The sequence below is a fragment of the Rhinolophus hipposideros genome (assembly GCF_964194185.1).
Source record: "Rhinolophus hipposideros genome assembly, chromosome: 19".
NCBI lineage: Eukaryota > Metazoa > Chordata > Mammalia > Chiroptera > Rhinolophidae > Rhinolophus > Rhinolophus hipposideros.
In genome coordinates this window covers 22,167,203-22,188,122 of record NC_138065.1, presented here as the reverse complement: position 1 = coordinate 22,188,122, position 20,920 = coordinate 22,167,203, and the positions used below count along the sequence as shown (strand labels likewise).

General features: G+C 37.4%; 1 protein-coding gene across 3 annotated transcripts in view; it reads right to left on the bottom strand.

Moving 5' to 3' along the window:
- DPYD (dihydropyrimidine dehydrogenase) overlaps positions 1–20,920 on the bottom strand; it is a 696,413-nt gene that overhangs the window by 329,666 nt on the left and 345,827 nt on the right. The gene's annotated exons all lie outside the window — the stretch shown is intronic.

The following is a 20,920-nucleotide window of genomic DNA, read 5'->3' as shown; positions in this document are numbered from 1 at the left end:
GTTCACATGAGGCCATTTGTCAGCTCATATTTTGGGGCATAATATTCCCTGTAACAGGGAAACTTTTACTCAACCTCTAAAACCCAGTCCAAACGTGATCTCAGATCTGCACATTATGTCGCAATGTATTTACATGCTTGCTTCTCCCATTACCATATGAGTCCCTGAAGGGCAAAGACGCTCTTACACATGCTTGTATTCCTAGTGCTTATAACATAGCTGAACATTAAGAAATGTTCACTGTGTGATAACGAGAAAATAAACAGTAGAAATCATAAAAAGTTAAATTTTAGAAATAAAAGTGGAAAATTCAGATCTTCATTTATAAAGATGAGAACATGCATGAAATAAGTAGACAACTTTCCAAACACATGCTTTTTTAAAAAAAATATATAGCTTTTGAAAGTGACTGTAAAATGACTACTTTTTCTAACATTGTGGTGTTAAGCAAGTTGCATAATTTCCCTGTGGCTCCCTCCCTCCCACCCCCATTCCACCTGGAAACTCCCACACAGCACTCAGACTTCAGTTTACAACCCACTTCCTCTAAGAAGCTTCTCTGAAACCTCAGATTGTGTTCCGTGCTTCCAGAAAACTCTCAACTTCTTCCAGCACAATTTATTGCAATTGTGGGTCTCCCTGTTAAATTGCATTCCTGGTAACAAGGTCTGCATTTATTTTCACCACTTTACCCCCAGGACCTAGCTCAGTGCATGGGCTAGCAGGCCATCAGAAGTTATAAAACAAATAAACCTGTGACATTAGGGGACTAGAATATATGTTTTCTTAGATCCCTTCCAGAATGTTTGCAAATATAAATATGAAAAACTCCAATGCAAGTTATTGTATTGTAACATATCCAGTAAGTTACACTAGACTGGAACTTTAGTTTGCAATTCTATCTCATCTCTTCTTAGTTACATTAATCATTAGTAAGCCTCTTCTTCTAATGCTTTTGCCATCGATCAAAAAGGGTCTCCTATCTAGCAATAAAGTGCAGTATACTTTAATCTGTTCTTTAAAACTTTATGTAAATATTTCTGTTTATAAAAAATACAGGGAATGGCGGCAGTGAGGCGGGCTTCCTGAGTTCAGCTCTGGAATTTACCACAGATTGAACATCTATAACCCATCAAACGACTCTCTGCTCATCACACAGAACAGCTAAGAAACTCACACAAGGATTGCTTGAAGGAGGGCAAACTGGGCGAGCCGGGGAAGAGGGAAGGGAGCTCTGTGGAGACACAGCGCGCATCCATGGCTGCGGTGACATGGGGCCCGAGAACGCAGACCAGAGATTGCAGCAGCCAGGCTCTGGGCTCTCTCCCTGCTTCCCACAGCTGATCTCTGCCCTGCCAAGAGGTCAGAGTATCCAGCTTTTGAGGCAGTAACCTCAGCTGACATCTCCAGCTGGACCCCAGGGCAGACAAAAAGCAAACTCCATACCCGGGCCCCTCCCCCCACTCTCCCACAGCAATCCTAACACTGCCTTCCAGAGTCTCAAGCTGGTCCCTAACCTGAGGAGCAGTGTCAGATTACAGAGGAGTTGAGCACTCAGGATCTGGGAAAAGCCGGTTTGCAGCTATGACCTAGGGAAGAGTCCCGGAGTGGAGACAAAAGACTCCTCCCTCCCTAGTCCCCACTTTTTCTGGGCTGCTTGTACCAGGGCAACTACAGTGGCGGAGACACACCCAGGGGTCAGCAGCAGGTGACAGAGGCAGCTCTGGGCATTCAGCATCTCAGAAATCTCCCGCCCCCGCACCCCTAACGGAAGAAGTGCCTTAAGACTCACGAGACCTGGGCGCAGGGAATAAAGCCACCTCCCAGTGACTGCTTGTGGTGCTCTCAGCGAGTTTGTGCAGGAGAGAGCAGAAACTGCTCTGACTTTTTAAACACTACTGTCACGCAGGGTAACAGGTGGGGCCTCTAGTCCTGCTCCCCACATAAGAACGCAGGATATGGTGAGGCCAAAAAGGAACACCCACGGAGCCATAGATAAGGGAGTCATACCACTATATTCTCGCTGGCTACTGGGTTGGAGACACAGGAAGCAGGAGCCACACTATCCACAACCTGCCATCCACTTCTCTCCGGTATCCAACCTCACTTGCTAGCTGCAATCCGCTCTTGCTAGCTCAGCCACCATCTTCTCAATAGCCCCCATTTTCTGCTAGTGTAGCCACGGCAGTTATATTAGTGGGCCAATGGCTTACTGGTGACAGCTGATGGCCAACTAGCAAAAGATGATGGCCATCCAATCACAGTTGATGGCCATTTACTACCTGAGCCAGCATCTTTCAACGTGAGGCCGAGGGCCTGGAAATTGCACATCTGGCTCTGTCCCCACAACTACGAACCACACCCCATAGCCCCATTCATTTAGAACTGCAGGGCCAAGGTCACTCTGGGCACCAGGTGGCTGGCTCAGCCTCCACAACATGCAGAGGAGTCTTTGTACAGCAGAGAAGAACCTGGAGATAGCTTGGTGGGCTCAAGACTGGCACTGCTTTTTTATTCTTCTTTTTATTTAAATATCATTTTTAGCATACACACACACACACACACACACACACATTATCCTCTTTCTCTCTCTCTCTCTTTATGCTTTTCCTTGCCTTACTTTTCCTCTCTCTTTCCATTTTTCTGTATTGATTTTTTTTATTTTGTATTTTTTATATTTTTGCCTGTGTTGGGCGTTGGTTATCAGTTGTGAGTGTACTGTTTTTTTTTTCTTTGTTGTAGTTGCTGTGCTTGTTGATTTGATTTATTCTGAAATCACTGTACACCAGGGCCCAGCCCAAGAGGCAAAAGATTCAACACACCCAGAGGTCAACTCTAGACCAAACCAGAGTATTACTGGGTTTGACCTACAAGTGACACACCAGAGGGAATTCTCTACAGGCACAAGATCCCACAGGAGCCAAGCCTCATTTGAGGGGTCAACCCTCACGCAGCAGGTTATCCACTGCAGGCATAGCCAATTCTCACAACTAGTCAGCCTAGGAGTCGATTCCACCTACTGACAAACCAAAAGCAATTTAAAGCTCAACTTTTAACAGGAGAATACACTCACCACAAGGGTCACCTCTGGAGCACATGCACAGGAGAATAGGGAAATGGTGCAAGTCAAATATAAAGGACTCATACTACATAAGACCACCCATCAAACACTAAAAACCTTAGGGGATCAACCTAATTCATCGAAGCAAACACAGAGAGTCAGCCAGAATGGGGGAAAAAGAAACATGTCCAAAATAAAAGAACAGAAGAAAACTCCAGAATTGGAACAAAATGAAATAGAGGTAACCAAACTACCAGATACAGAGTTTAGAACACTGATGATAAGAATGTGTAAGGATCTTAGTGATGACATAAAGAAGGATAGAGAAATCATAAAGAACCACCGGGTAGAACTAAAGAATATAATAACTGAAATAAAGAACACACTTGAAAGAATTACCAGCAGGTTAGATGAGGCACAGAATCAAATCAGTGATTTAGAAGACAAGCTAGCAGAGATCACCCAAGCTGAACAACAAAAAGGAAAAAACACACAAAACAATGAAAATGGTTTAAGAGACCTGTGGGATAACATAAGGCACAACAGCATATGCATCATAGGAATATCAGAAGGAGAAGAGAGGGAGCAAGGGTTCGGGAACATATTTGAAGTAATAATGACGGAAAACTTCCATAATCTGGTAAAGGAAATCGACATACAAGCCCAGGAAGTGCAGAGAGTTCCAACCAAGATGAACCCAAACAGGTCCACACCAATACACATTATAGTTAAAATGGCAAAGGTTAAAGACAAAGAGAGAATCCTAAAAGCAGCAAGAGAAAGACAGCAGGCTACATACAAGGGAACTCGAATATGATTATCAAATGACTTTTCTACAGAAACTTTGTAGGCCAGAAGGGAGTGGCAGGAGGTATTCAACGTGATGAAAAACAAAGGCCTACAACCTAGATTGCTTTATCCAACAAGACTGTCATTTAAATTTGGAGAGACAAAGAGCTTCCCAGAAAGGAATAAGCTAAAGAACCAAGCAAGAAATGAAGGAAATGTTGAAAGTGCTACTGTAAACAGAAGAAAGATGAAAACAATCTAACTACAAATAACAAAATGGCAGTAACTATGTATCTATCAATAATCACATTAAATGTAAATGGATTAAATGTTCCATTCAAAAGATAGGCTGGCTGAGTGGATAAGAAAACAAGACCCTTGCATGTGATGTATACAAGAGACTCACCTCAGATCAAAAGACACACAGGCTGAAAGTGAAGGGTTGGAGTAAGATATTTCAGGTGAATGGTAATGAGAAATAAGCTGGAATAGCAGTACTTATATCTGACAAAGTAGACTTTAAAATGAAGAATTTACTAAAAGACAAAGATGGGCACAACATAATAATAAAGGGATCAATCCGACAAGAGGACATAACCCTAGTAAACATCTATGCACCCAACATAGGAGCACCTAAATATATAAAACAGATATTGACTGACATAAAGACAGAGATCAACAGTAACGCTATCATGGTAGGAGACTTCAACACACCACTGACAACAAGGTACAGGTCCTCCAGACAGAAAATCAATACAGAAAGAGTGGCCTTAAATGACACATTGGAAAAGTTTGATTTAATGGATATTTTTAGAGAATTTCACCCCAAGCTGCAGAACACACATGTTTCTCAAGCACACATGGAACATTTTCCAAGATAAATCACATGTCAGGCCACAAAACAACTTTCAATAAATTTAAGAAAATTGAAATAATATCTGATTTCAATTTCAATTTTCAAACTGAGCACAGTACTATGAAATTAGAAATCAATTACACGAAAAAAACTGAAAGACACACAGATACATGGAGGCTGAATAACATGTTACTAAATAATGAATGAGTCAACAATGAGATCAAGGAAGAAATCAAAAGATATCTCGAGACAAATGAAAATGAAAAAATACGACCCAAAATCTATGGGATGCAGCAATGCAGGCCTACCTAAAGAAACAAGAAAAATATCAAATCAACAGTTTATCCAGACATTTAAAGAATCTGGAAAAAGAACAGCAAAATAAGCCCAAAGGGAGTACAAGGAAGGAGATAATAAAGATGAAAGCAGAAATAAATGAAATAACAGAACAAAAAAACAATACAAAAGATCAATGAAACGAAAAGCTGGCTTTTTGAGAAGATAAACAAAATCGACAAACCTTTAGCCAGACTCATCAAAAAAAAGAGAGAGAGACAGAGAGACAGAGACAGAGACAGAGAGAGAGAGAGAGAGACAGAGAGACAGAAAGGACCCAAATAAATAAAATCAGAAATGAAAGAGGAGAAATGACAACAGACACCACAGAAATACCGAGGGAAAAAATTTAAGAAATTACCATGAGCAACTATATGCCAACAAATTAGGCAATCTGGAAAAAATGAATAATTTTCTAGAAACATACAACCTTCCAAGGCTAACTCAAGAAGAAACAAAAACTTGAATAGAGTGATTACTACCAGGAAAATTGAATCAGTAATCAACAAGCTCCCAACAAACAAAAGCCCTGGACCAGATGGCTTTACAGGTGAATTTTACAAAACATTCAAAAAAGACTTATCACCTATTCTCCTCAAATTATTCCAAAAAATCTAGAAGAAGGGAAGGCTCCCAAACACTTTTTACAAGGCCACTATCACCCTGATCCCCAAATCAGACAGAGACATTACAAAAAAAGAAAACTGCCAGTTGATACCTGTAATAAACATAGATGCAAAAATCCTCAAAAAAATATTAGCAAACAGAATTCAGCAATACATCAAAAAAATCATACACCATGATGAAGTGGGAATCATTCTCTGTATGCAAGGGTGACAAAACATCTCCAAATAAATTAATGTGATACACCACATTAACAAAATGAAAAATAAAAATCATATGATCATCTCAATAGATGCAGAAAAAGCATTTGACAAAATCCAGCAACCATTTATGATAAAAACTCTTCAGAAAGTGGGACTAGAGGGACCATATCTCAACATAATAAAGGCCATATATGATAAACTCACAGCTAACATCATACTCAATGGTGAAAAGCTAAAACCATACCCCTTAAGATCAGGAACATGGTAAGGTTTCCCACTTTCTCCACTTCTATTCAACATAGTTCGGGAAGTTCTAGCCACAGCAATCAGACAAGAAAAAGAAATAAAAGGCATCCAAATTCGTAAAGAGGAAGTAAAATTATCATTATATGCAGATGACATTATATTGTATAGACAGAACCCCAAAGACTCCACCAAAAAACTATTAGAACTGATACATGAATTTAGTAAAGTAGCAGGATACAAAATTAATATTCAGAAATCGGTTGCATTTGTATATACCAATAATAAACTATCAGAAGGAGAAATTAAGAAAACAATCCCATTTACAATTACTTCAAAGATTATAAAATACTTAGGAATATATTTAACAAAAGAAGTAAAAGACCTGTACTCAGAAAATTATAAGACACTGAAAAGAGAAATTAAAGAAGATACAAATAGATGGAAACACATACCATGCTCATGGATAGGAAGAATTAATATAGTTAAAATGTCCATACTGCCTAAGGCAATATAAAAATTCAACACAATTCGTATAAAACTACTAAGGACATTTTTCACAGAAATAGAACATACAGTCCTAAAACTTATATGGAACCATAACAGACCTTGGATAGCCACAGCAATCTTGAGAAATTAAGAACAAAGTGGGAGGTATCATGATACCTGACATCAAATTATACTACAAAGCTATAGTAATCAAAATAGCATGGTACTGGCATAAAAACAGACACATAGAACAACAGAACAGATTAGAGAGCCCAAAAATAAATCCATGCCTATATGGTCATTTAATCTACGACAGTGGGAGCAAGAATTTATGTTGGGATACAGACAGTCTATTCAATAAATAGTTCTGGGAAACCTAGACAGACACATGCAAAAAATTGAAGCTGGACCACCTCCTTAAATCATATACAAGTATAAATTAAAAATGGATTAAACACTTAAATGTAAGATCTGAAACCATAAAACTTCTGGAAGAAAATATAGGAAGACAGTGTGTAGACATTACCCTTAGTAATATTTTTATTGATATATAACCTAGGGCAAGGGAAGTAAGAGAAAGAATAAACATATGGGATTATATCAAACTAAAAATTTTTTCACAGCAAAGGAAACCATCGATAAAACAAAAGGCATCCTACTGAATGGGAGATGTTTGTCAATGATATATCTAATAAGGGGTTAACATCAAAATTTATAAAAAACTCATTCAACTTAACACCAAAAAAACAAACAACCCAATTAAAAATTGTGGACACGAAGATAAATTTTTCTAAGGAGGATACAGATGGCAAACAGACATGAAAAAATGTTCAACCTCACTAATCATAAGAGAAATGCAAACAAATACCACAATGAGATGCCACCTCACCCCAGTCAATATGTCTACCATCAATAAATCAACGAACAAGTGCTGCTTAGGATGTGGAGAAAATGGATATCCCTCGTGCATTGATGGTGGGATTGCAAATTGGTGTAGTCACTATGGAAATCAGTATGGAGGTATCTCAAAAAACTGGGAATGGAATTACCTTATGACCCAGCAATTCCACTCCTGGGTATTCATCCAGAGAAATCCAAAACACTAACTTAAAAAAATTTATGCATCCCTATGTTTATTGCAACAGTATCCACAATAGCCAAGACATGGAAACAACCGAAATGCCATTGGTAGATGACTGGATCAAGAAACAGAGGTACATTTACACAATGGAGTATTACTCAGCCCTAAAGAAGAATGAAATCTTAACCATTTACAACGATATGGATGTACCTAATGAACATTATGCTAAGTGAAATAAGTTAGACGGAGAAAGACAAATACCATATGACCTCCCTTATATGTAGAATTTAAAAAATAGAATAAATGAACAAACTAATCAGAAAGAGTCTCAGAGATATAGAAGAAAAACTGAGGGTTGCTAGATGGGAGGGGGGTGGGATGAGGAAGAAGGTGAGGGTGTTAGAAAGTACAATCGGTAACCACAAGATTGCCACGGGTATACGAAAGAGAGTTTGGGGAATATAATCAACAAGTATCCTATGGACACTTGTCTTCTTAGGGAGACCAGTTCATGGATGGTGTAGGTGCCTGACCACTCCAGTGTATATCTGAAGCTGAAGCTGAATAATAATGAATGTCAAGTATAATTATATATGTATTGTATTACATATAATATATATATATATAAAATAATATATATATGTATAATCACAGGATGTGGAGTACAGCATAAGGAATAGAATCAGTGGCAATGTAACAGATATGTGCGATGTCAGAGGGATAGTACATTGGGGGAGGGGTATATCACTTTGTGAGGGGTATAAGTGTCTAAATATTACATTGTTTTGTATTCCTGAAACTAATTTTTTTAAAAGTTTTTAAAAATGCATACATACAACAGTGAAAATTTGAGTGATTATGACAGTTTCTCAACTTGATCCTCCATTCTTTCCTGCTTCCGTTTATGTATGTATGTATGTATGTATTTATGTATGTATGTAAGGCAGAAGAGGAATTAGGCAAGCTGAAGGCCCCAGAGTGGACAATTGTTCAAAGAAAATTTTGATGAACCTCTAAGAAGCCACCAACAGCTTATGGAGGAGATGTTTCATTGCTTGAAAAATGGATCATGCGGGTTAAGAAAAAGAGGTTGAGTTATTACAATGTCTTAGTGCTCCCAATCCTATTAGTGAACTACCATATGAGTAACATTTTAATAGGAGTAAACAAAACCCAAACACAATGATGCCAATTCTTTTAAAGCACAGATTATTATTATCAGGCACCTGACTCATCTAGTACTCACATTAAAACATTTTCCCTATGTTTCTCCCCAAACCTAAATAATTGAGGGGGAAAAATAGACACATTTGAAAAAAAATCCTGAATGTCAGAGTCTTATGCACACCATTTCTAGACTAACTGGCAAATTTGGAGTTCTGAATTAGCCCGGAACAGGAAAAATGAACTCATGACCTGTACCTTTCCTCAGTAGGGGAGCAAGTGAATAAAAGGTACATTTGAAGCTAATATTGTCAGAATCTTTGATTAACACCATGAGTCTTTTAAAAACTTTTCTGAGGGCCTTCTAATAAAAGAAACTGAAAGATTGTAAAACTTTTTACCCCCAAACCACTCTATGGAATTAATGCTATAAAGGGAGTTAGTTTCTGAGAGTTACATTAAAGATTCAGAAAGAAAAATGGCGGCGTGAGGTGAGCCTCTGTAAAGCTCTCCTGGAATTTACAACTAATCGGACAACAATAACTCCACAAAGGACACCCTGAACAGCAGACAGGCACGACGAAGAGGTCCACTACTGAATTCACCTCCAGGTGGGCAAATTGCGTGAGTGGGGGAGGAGGGAAGGAAGAAGTGCGGGAACGGAGCCGCTCGGACGCAGGACACAGACCTAGCTCAGTGCTCCGAGCTCGCTGCATCCCGGAATTACTGCAGCTGCGAGAGGGGGAAGGACTCGGACTGCTAGGGCTCCACTTACGGCCCATAGGGCAGAGGGGGCAGCATATAACATGGCTGAACCCAACGCTCCCTGCAGACACCTCGGAGCAAAGACTGAGGGAAGAAAGCTGAAAACTGTAGTTTAAGCCCTCACTGCTGAGCGGAGAACTGAAGCCTTAGGCACTGAGACTAGCCGCCCCTCCCTACCCTCCCAGAGCTTGCCCCACCCCCACCTGCCCAGTGCTAGAAGCGATAAAGTAGCAGTCAGATCAATAGGACAGGAGTTCTGCTGTTCTGAGAACTGTGGACCGCAGAAACAGATTCGCAGCCCAACTAGTTCCGGCTAAGGGGAGGGTGCTGTGGAAGCAGGACCGGCTGTGGTGGTGGTCGCCGTCTTTTGGCCATACCAGGAAGTATCCCTTTTCCAAAGAGAATGGAACTTTGCACTGTTTCACACATCGAGTAGCTGCCCCACAAATGTGAGTTCCTCTCTCTGTGGGAACGGAACTTTTCCTGGCAGAGGAACCAGAGGGAACCACTCCATTGGCGAGGTCAGGAGGCTGATGAGTGTCTCATGCCCTAAGCAGAGCTTTCAAAGGTATTATCCCATTGCTCTGAGCCACCTCTCACAACTCACCCCGCCCCTGGCCCCACCTATCTGGGCGGATCCCTGCAGGAGTAAACAGAACTGCTGAAACATACGGGCTCTGAATCGGGTGTAGAAAGAGCTTGGGAACTTCAAAAGATCTCCGCACCCCCACAGGGACGTGGTGCCCTATGACCCACGTGAACTGTAAACAGAGGAGAGACCCGTCTCCCAGGGAATCCCCCCATTGTGTGAGAAGCTGGAAAAGTGCAGACAAAATATAGCACTACTGCATCAGAGAGAAAAAAAAAAGGCTGCAGTCAGAGAGAAAATAAAACATTCTTACAAGTATTGGAAAACAAAAGAAAGACCTCTTCGTATCAACCTATTACAGAAGCCACTCCTGTAGATGTCTAGGAAGAGAAATAATAAATCAGTAATTGCCATGGATAACCAAGGCAACAAGACAGCTCAGAGATAAAGTGAAAAGTCTCCAAAAAAGGAACTTAAAGATATGGAAATATGTGACTTAAATGATAGAGAATTCAAGATTGCAGTTCTGAAAAACCTCAAAGAGATGCAAGAAAACACAGAAAGGCAATTTAATGAACTCAGAAACGCAATCAAAGAAAACATGAGCATTTTACGAAAGAGATTGAAATTTTAAAAAGGAACCAAATGGAATTCTAGAGATTAAGAACTCAATAGAAGAAATTAAGAATGAAATAACCAGCTTAGGTAGTAGAGTTGACCAGATGGAGGAAAGAATCAGTGACATCGAAGATAGAAACCTGGAAATTACACAGATAGAAGAAGAAAGAGACTTGAGACTTAAAAGGAATGAAAGAACTCTACAAGAACTTTCTGACTCCATCAGAAAGAGAATAAGAATAATGGGCATACCAGAAGGAGAAGAAAGAGAGAAGGGAACATAGAATATACTCAAATAAATTGTTAATGAGAACTTCCCAAATATGTGGACAGAACTGGATCCTCCAATCCAAGAAGCAAATAGAACACCTAATTACCTCAATCCCAACAGGCCTTCTCCAAGGCACATTGTATTGAAGCTGTCTAAAATTAACACCAAAGAAAGAATCCTCAAGGCAGCCAGGGAAAAGAAGACGGTAACCTACAAAGGAAAGCCCATTAGATTAACATCCGATTTTTCAGCAGAAACTCTACAAGCCAGGAGGGAGTGGAACCAAATAGTCAAACTATTGAAAGAGAGAAATCATGAGCCAAGAATAATATATCCAGCAAAGACAAACTTTAGATATGAAGGAGGAATAAAGACCTTTCCAGACATACAGAAGCTGAGGGAATTTTCTAATACACGACCTGCACTACAAGAAATACTAAAGGAGGTTATTCGACCACCATCAACAGGGACAATTTGTGGCAACCGAAACATAAAAAGCGGGAGCGTAAAGGCCTGAACCGGAATATGTGAATGGAGAAACTAAGCGTGCTGAAGAAAATGGAATACTCTATATAGTAAACTTTCTTTAACATAATCTTAAGGGTAACCACTCAAAAAAAATCCAGAACTGAAATATATACAGTAATAAAAAAAGAAACAGAGGGAAACATCATAGAGTACCACCACACAGAAATAATAGACAACAACAAAAAAGCAAAGAAACAATGGAGTCACAGGCTTACCAGAAAACTAAAGATAGAATGACAGGAAATCCTTACATATCAATAATCACCCTAAATGTAAATGGACTGAACTCACCAATAAAAAGGCACAGAATAGCAGATTGGATCAAAAAACTAAATCCAACCATATACTGCCTACAAGAGACACATCTCAGCTACAAGGACAAGCATAGACTCAAAGTGAAAGGGTGGAAATTGGCACTCCAAGCAAATGGTACCCAGAGAAAATCAGGTGTAGCAATAATGATATCAGATGAAACAGACTTCAGGGTGAAAAAGATAACAAGAGACAAAGATGGACATTTCATAATGGTAAAGGGGACTATACAACAAGAAGACATAACAGTCATCAATATTTATGCCCCCAATCAGGGAGCACCAAAATATACCAAGCAACTACTAACAGAACTAAAGGGAGAAACTGACCAAAACACAATTATACTAGGGGACTTAAATACATCATTGACAGCTATGGATAGATCATCCAAACAGAAAATAAATAACGAAATTGCAGCCCTAAATGACACATTAGATGAAATGGACATGATTGACTTATATAGAGCACTTCATCCTAAAACATCAGACTATACATTCTTTTCGAGTGTACATGGAACATTCTCAAAAATAGACCATATATTGGGGCATAAAAACAGCCTCAGCAAATTTAAGAAGATTGAAATCATACCAAGCATATTCTCTGATCACAAGGCTTTGAAATTGGATATCAACTGCGAAAAGAAAGCTGGAAAAAACACAAATACATGGAGATTAAACAACATACTTTTAAAGAACGACTGGGTCAAAGAAGAAATTAGAGGAGAGATCAAAAGATACATAGAAACAAATGACAATGAAAATACATCCTACCAAAATTTTTGGGATGCCGCGAAAGCAGTTTTAAGAGGGAAATTTATATCATTACAGGCCTATCTCAAGAAACAAGAAAAATCCCAAATAAATAACCTCATGTTACACCTTAAAAAACTAGAAAAAGAAGAACAAGCGAAACCCAAGGTCAGCAGAAGAAAGGAAATAACAAAAATCAGAGCAGAACTAAATGAAATAGAGAACAAAAAGACAATAGAAAAAATTAATGTGACAAAAAGCTGGTTCTTTGAAAAGATTAACAAAATCGACAAACCCTTGGCTAGACTCACTAAGATAAAAAGAGAGAAGACACTAATTAACAAAATCAGAAATGAAAAAGGGGAAGTTATCACGGACACCACAGAAATACAAAGGATTATCCAAGAATACTATGAAGGACTATATGCCACCAAATTTAATAACTTAGAAGAAATGGACAAGTTCTTAGAAACATATAGCCTTCCAAGGCTGAATCATGAAAAACTGGAAAATCTTAACAGGCCGATCACCAGTAATGAAATTGAATCAGTCATCAAAAAACCTTCCCAAAATCAAAAGTCCTGGACCAGATGGCTTCACCAGTGAATTCTACCAAACCTTCAAAGAGGATCTAATACCAATCCTGCTCAAACTCTTCCAAAAAATTGAAGAAGAGTCAGTACTCCCTAACTCATTTTATGAGGCCAACATTACCCTGATACCAAAACCTGGTAAGGACAACACAAAAAAAGAAAACTACAGACCTATATCTCTGATGAATACAGATGCTAAAATCCTAAACAAAATTCTAGCAAATTGAATACAACAATGCATTAAAAAGATTATTCATCACGACCAAGTGGGGTTCATCCCCGGGGTACAAGGATGGTTCAACATTCGCAAATCCATCAATGTGATACATCACATAAACAAAATAAAGGACAAAAACCATATGATTCTATCAATTGATGCAGAAAAAGCATTTGATAAGATACAACATCCATTTATGATTAAAACACTTACTAAAATTGGGATAGAAGGAAAATACCTCAACATAATAAAGGCCATATACGACAAGCCCTCAGCTAATCTCATAATTAATGGTGAAAAGCTGAAGCCCTTTGCTCTACGTTCAGGAACACGACAAGGTTGTCCCCTATCACCTCTGCTTTTCAACATAGTGTTGGAAGTCCTCGCCAGAGCCATCAGGCAAGAGAAAGAAATAAAAGGCATCCAAATTGGGAATGAAGAAGTTAAATTGTCACTCTTTGCAGATGACATGATGCTATATATAGAAAACCCTAAAGACTCCACCAAAAAGCTATTAGAAACAATCAATGAATACAGTAAAGTTGCTGGCTACAAAATCAACGTACAAAAGTCCATTGCTTTCCTATATACCAACAATGAAATCTCAGAAAAAGAGATAGAAAAAACAATTCCTTTTGCAATTGCAGCAAAAAGAATAAAATACCTAGGAATAAACTTAACCAAGGATGTGAAGGATTTATATGCTGAAAACTATAAGACATTTTTGAAAGAAATTGAAGAAGACACAAAGAAATGGAAAGACATCCCGTGCTCATGGATTGGAAGAATCAACATAGTTAAAATGGCCATATTACCCAAAGCAATATACAGATTTAATGCAATCCCCATTAAAATCCCAATGGCATTTTTTAAAGAAATAGAACAAAAAATCATCAGATTTGTTTGGAACCACAAAAGACCCCGAATAGCCAAAGCAATATTAAAAAAAAAGAACAATACTGGAGGTATCACACTCCCTGATTTTTCCTTGTACTACAGGGCTACAATAATCAAAACAGCTTGGTATTGGCGGAAAAACAGACACATAGACCAATGGAATAGAATTGAGAACCCAGAGATAAAACCACATAAATATGGACAGATAATTTTTGACAAAGAAGCTAAAAACATACAATGGAGAAAAGACAGCCTCTTCAATAAATGGTGCTGGCAGAATTGGATAGCTACGTGCAAAAGAATGAAACTGGACTGCTATCTGTCACCATGTACCAAAATTAATTCAAAATGGATCAAAGACTTAAGCATAAGACCTGACACAATAAACTGCATTGAAGAAAACATAGGTACTAAACTTATGGACCTTGGGTTCAAAGAGCATTTTATGAATTTGACTCCAAAGGCAATGGAAGTAAAAACTAAAATAAACAAATGGGATTATATGAAACTGAAAAGCTTCTGCACAGCAAAAGAAACTATTGACAAAATAATGAGGCAACCAACTGAATGGGAGAAGATTTTCGCAAACAGTTCCTCTGATAAGGGGCTAATATCCAAAATATACAAGGAACTCATGAAACTCAACAACAAAAAAACAAACAACCCAATTGAAAAATGGACAGAGGACCTGAAGAGACATTTCTCCAAAGAGGATATACAAATGGCAAATAGACATATGAAAAAATGCTCAACATCGCTAATAATCAGAGAAATGCAAATGAAAACCACAATGACATATCACCTCACCCCAGTCAGAATGGCTTTCATCAACAAGACAAATAGTAACAAGTGTTGGAGAGGCTGTGGAGAAAAAGGAACTCTCATACACTGTTGGTGGGAATGCAGACTGGTGCAGCCGCTATGGAAGGCAGTGTGGAGGTTCCTCAAGAAATTACGAATAGAATTACCATATGACCCAGCAATCGCTCTCCTGGGTATCTACCCCAAAAATATAAAAGCATTTCTCTATAGAGACACGTGTACGCCAATGTTCATTGCAGCTTTGTTTACGGTGGCCAAGACATGGAAACAACCAAAATGTCCTTCGATAGATGAATGGATAAAGAAGTTGTGGTACATATACACAATGGAATAGTATTCGGCGTTAAGGAAAGATGATATAGGAACATTTGTGACAACATGGATGGATCTCGAGAGAATAATGCTAAGTGAAACAAGTCAGACAGAAAAAGCAGAGAACCCTATGATTTCACTGATATGTGGTATATAAACCAAAAAGAACAAGACAAACAAATGAGAAACAAAAACTCATAGACACAGACAATAATTTAGTGGTTACCAGAGGGTAAGGGGGTGGGGGGTGGGTGATGAGGGTAAAGGGGATCAAATATATGGTGATGGAAGGAGAACTGACTCTGGGTGGTGAACACACAATGGGATTTATAGACGATGTAATACAGAATTGTACACCTGAAATCTATGTAAATTTACTAACAATTGTCACCCCAATAAAATTAATTTAAAAAAAGAAAAAAAAAAGAAATATAAGCCAAACATTGCCCATAGCCAAACATAACTAAGTGTAATAATATTAGTATCTTATATGAATCAAGTCAAGTGAAATGCACAAATATACACTGTGTATCTGTTTTGGGCAGATTAATATGTTGTCTGCTACTGGGACTACGATTTACTATAATTATAATGGTACAATCTGCCTTTTGGGGTTCGCAATCTAATTGGAAGATAAATTATATTATGTTCTAGAAGATCAAAGCACATAGCTCTTTTCCAGAGAATGCAGAGAATGTGAGATTGGCTGCATTGCAGCGTATGGAAGAGGCACATAGGTCATGGCAGGGGGGAAGTGGCTTCCTTCAGTTGTCTGAAAGCATATTCAAAGCCACGCTGAATTGTGTCATCTGGAGATCCCCGGAATGTGAGGACAAGGCCCACTGTTACTACCTCCATTGTGAGGTTGATAAAAATAGTAACATATTCTCCTCCTCAATTCGCAACTAACAGAAAAGATATATACACTTTTACAACTGGCAGTTTGGTTCCAGGCCCAAAGAGAAGGGAGGATAAACTTAAAAGAAGCAACAAGTCTCTTAAATTTGACATTGTGCAAACAAACAAAAAGGGATAGAAAATTCAAACACTGATGTTTAGCAGAAGAGGAGACTTCTATATTACAAAATGTATATTTTTAAAATAAATAAATACAATTTCCAGGGAAGGGCAATATTGGTAGAGTAGAAATGCCAATTAGAGGTATCCTTTCCTGTGGTTAATTTACTGACAGCCTTTAAAATCAGTCTTGAACAATAAAAATCCCAATTTAATGTAATTTGGAATCTTACACATTTTGAGGAAATGGATGATAATTTCCAAAAGTAAGAACCACTTTGAGTTTTTCACAAGAATGATATGAAGTAAGACTAAGGCTTTATTATCTCAATCAAATTAGAATTGGACACCACACAGCCTCTAGAATTTAAGACAGCAGTTGATGAAGGATTCCTTTAAATTGTGCTCATAATTGGCACACAAATATTCCACGCACAGGGATATGGGATACATAGTCTTTTATTTCTATTTCTTACTCACTGCTACCCTTCCAAAAAAGAGATAGAAGAAATAAAATAGAATTGGGTAAAATAATGATAATTATTTATAATTGTTATTAGTCGGTAGCAATGAAACAATTAGTTACTGTAATCCAAGGATATTATCCAAATTTGTTTTGTAAATTTCACATACTTGTCTTTTCTATAAGCTGTTAAGACATTTAACATTCTTATGACAGGAAATGTATAGAAAAGATATACTGGGTGCTTAGTAATACAAAATAAACTTATTTCATATTCTCCTCTATGAAACACACAGATCAAGGGACTTGCAAACATAATGCAGTAAATCAGAGGAAAAAATTGAGATTAAAAGTTTAATTTCGTTCAAATTTCCCATTTTAGATTACCTTTACAAATACATATTATGATGCAATTCAGACACTAAAGTATTTTTATTTAAAATATTATTGTAAATCAGAAAATGCTGAGAGTATAAATTATCATTTGTATGTATTCTGTCGAATTTACTTCATTCCTTGAGTTCTTCAGCATGTATTTATATGATGCATTCACCAAGGACATTCTGAGTTATCACTATGGAATCTATCCACAGTTATCACTGTGGATTCTGGTAGGAATAATTCAACAGAGAACAATGGGAAAGAGAGCTGGATACATAGTATACATGAAGTCACTTGCTGAAGTGCTAGGAGCTTTAACCTATAGTATAGGGTGACACTGGTGAATTTATAGAAAAGAGACACTGGAATTAGAAATTAGAATCCTGGATAACATTTTGAACTTTAATGTTGAGAGAACTATGGTACTATTTACAATAACAGCAAAGTTAAAGAGATCTGTCTTAGGGATATCTGATGAGATCATCCTTCCTTACCTTGTGCTTCTTTGTCAAACTGTATACTTCACTTGGTAAAAACAATTATTTGTTTAAAGGTCTGCCTCCAACCCCAGTCTCTGAGGTTTTAAAAGTGCCTCATTCATCTTTGTACTCTCCAGAATACAACTTGACACTTGGTATTCATTCACTAGATGCTCAGAAATTGTTTGTCACATGCGTTGGCATAAACATAGGATGGAGTATCTTCTGAGGCATGGAGAGTGGAGAAAGAAATTTTGGAGTCGTTTTACTCAGAAGTGAAATATGCCTGCTGTGAGCCTAGCCACTACCTGGCACACAGAAGTTGTTCATTAAATATTGCTTACAGGAATGAATGAATGAATGAATGAATGAATGAATGAATGAATGAATGAATGAATGAATGAATTGGATAATCTGTTCACTGAAGGAATAAATACGTTAAGATGAAAAAATTGGGCAACTTTGAATTTTGGAAACTACTAAAAATTAAGTTGGAGGAAGAAAAGCAATCACTGATAGGCTTGAGAAGGAATAGTTAAGAGAAAAAGTGAGAAAATGGAGTATCATAAACAACAGTTACGTGCTGAAGTTTCATTTTCACAGCACTTTCACATGATTTCGTTTTAATTCTGACAACAGTCCTGAGAGGTAGGGCGAAAAGGTATTATTATGCTTGGTTTTCTTTCTTTCTCTCTCTCTCTCTCTCTCTCTCTCTCTCTCTCTCTCTCTCTCTCTCTCTCTCTCTCTCTCACACACACACACACACACACACACACACACATTTTTTTTTTTTTAAATAGAGGAAGAAGCTAAGGTTCAGAAAGCTTAAGTGGCTTGGAGGAGAGCATTTCAAATAGAAAGAAACATTTAACATTGTCAAGTGCAGAAAATAGAATAAGGACTGAAAAGATGTCATTGGCATGCAGTTCACTGGAGCCAGTGAGGTTGGGAAGTAGGGATGGAGAAGGGTGGAAAAGCAGGTTGATGTTTTCTTAAGACAGGTTTTAAAGATAGATTGAAAAAAAAAAAGATAGATGGATTGTAAAGACAGAGGTTTAATATAGATAAATAAGTTAAATTATATAGTATCAAATGTATATCACAAAGGTATCACACATAAATCACACTACATAGGTATAAGGATGGGATAAGATTTAGGGTAGAAGAGGGAAAACATGAATGTCTTCTTTTCCTTCCCAAATGGACAATGTTGGTTCTTGTGAACTGATTTTCACTATACCTATTATGTGTATACGTGGAAGTTTTCTGACTTTGAAATTATTATTGTAAGATTTTAAATGCCATTTGGGTTAAGACCTTAATCAACTTCTAACAGTGATTCCCTCAACCCCTTTCTTTAATGTTTTCCACTTAAAAAGCTATGTTGAAAATATTTAGATGGGGGTAAGAGGTATGAATGCTGTTTTACATTCCAGCTCGTCCAGCTCCCCTCTCACTTGGAAAGCAACTTCTTATTAACGTAAACATCGAAGGGCCCTGGTAATGTAGGTAAATCCACTAAATGACAATTTTTTTTCAGGCAGTTTGTTATTTCAAGTCAAGAAGAGAGGGGAAAAGAAAAGAAAAAAGAAAGAAAACTGAAGAGCCATTTTTACTTGAATTCTCTAAATCACTAAATGGATATGGGGTAGTACATGTGAAGCACTGGTAAATTCTGGAATAAATACACACATTTAAATTCTGGAATGACTTTGTCAAATAAACATGAATAGATCACTTTTTCTTCTACTCCATATTTTAAAAACTAAATTAAATCTTTCACTCTACACACACACACACACACACACACACACACACGCACACTTGCACACTAGAATAAGCTTAGTAAAATCACATCTGAGATTGCAAAAGCTGTTTTCTATGATCTGAGTCACATTTACTTAGGTTTGCTTAGGAAATGATACATTTTTCATAATATTAGAGTTGTCAGATGTGGAACATAAATTCAGATGGGTAAGCTAAGTTATTTTTTGATAGGCGAGTCATCAACAGAATTGCTAGTTAAATATGATTCAACTTTTTACTCAGTTTTTGGTGATGTGCAGAGCAGTAAGAAAAGTATGATTTCTTAATAATAGAAAGAAGTTTATGCTTTGCTCTTTTTTTCCCTGAAACCCAGTTAATGAATAAACAAACCACACTGTGACTGTATCTACATATCACATAAACATCTAGATGAAAAGTGACAAATCCATGCCATCATCCAGCTATTTGAAAACATTTATCTTGATGACACTAAACATCTGGATATTTCCAGATATGGAGGTGTTTGATGTCCTGCAGATAAAATACACTGATGACTGATTGAATTTTTTACTTATCTGTTGCATATAAATGCATATTTGCAAGCATATATCTCTTCTTATTGCAGACACAAACTGTAATTTTAGCATGGATATAGTAGGAAGTCGTAGACAGGATTTGTCAAGTTTAGATTTTTTTTGGTTATTGTTCTTAATGAATCTCTCACCTAGAGAAATGTCTTTCTTTATTTTCCTTTCAGTAACTAGTTAATTGTCATTTCAATAGTTTTTATTAAAAGGTAAAAAAGCTTTGCAAAATGAATGAAGGCACCTAACTACCTCAACTTTCATTTCCAATGGCCAACAAAAACAGTGTGTGGGGAAAATATATCACAAAATAGTCTTAACTAATTGATTTATTCTTCAGTTAAAATGCTTTATAAAATATTTCCTTTTCTCATCATCACTTTTTTAAAAAGCATTTCATTCTTCCTCAGCATGTCAATTTATGCTATCCAGATGAAATGACAGGAGTTCAAACTTTCTAATTTGACAATTTTGATGTTTCTATAGTGGTGGTTTGAAATTAGGATAGTAGGAACATGAATTATATTTTTGTCTATTCATTAAATCCTAATTTGTCTGAATCATTGAAGACTCTCTGTTATAACTTCTCTGTCACATTTCCTTACTCTAGGATTAATTGAAGAAAAAGCCATCCTTACAGAAGAAACAAGGCAAACATTATTACAAAATAAAGTATGTATTTCGATTATCAGTTTGAAAAGAAGATTCAT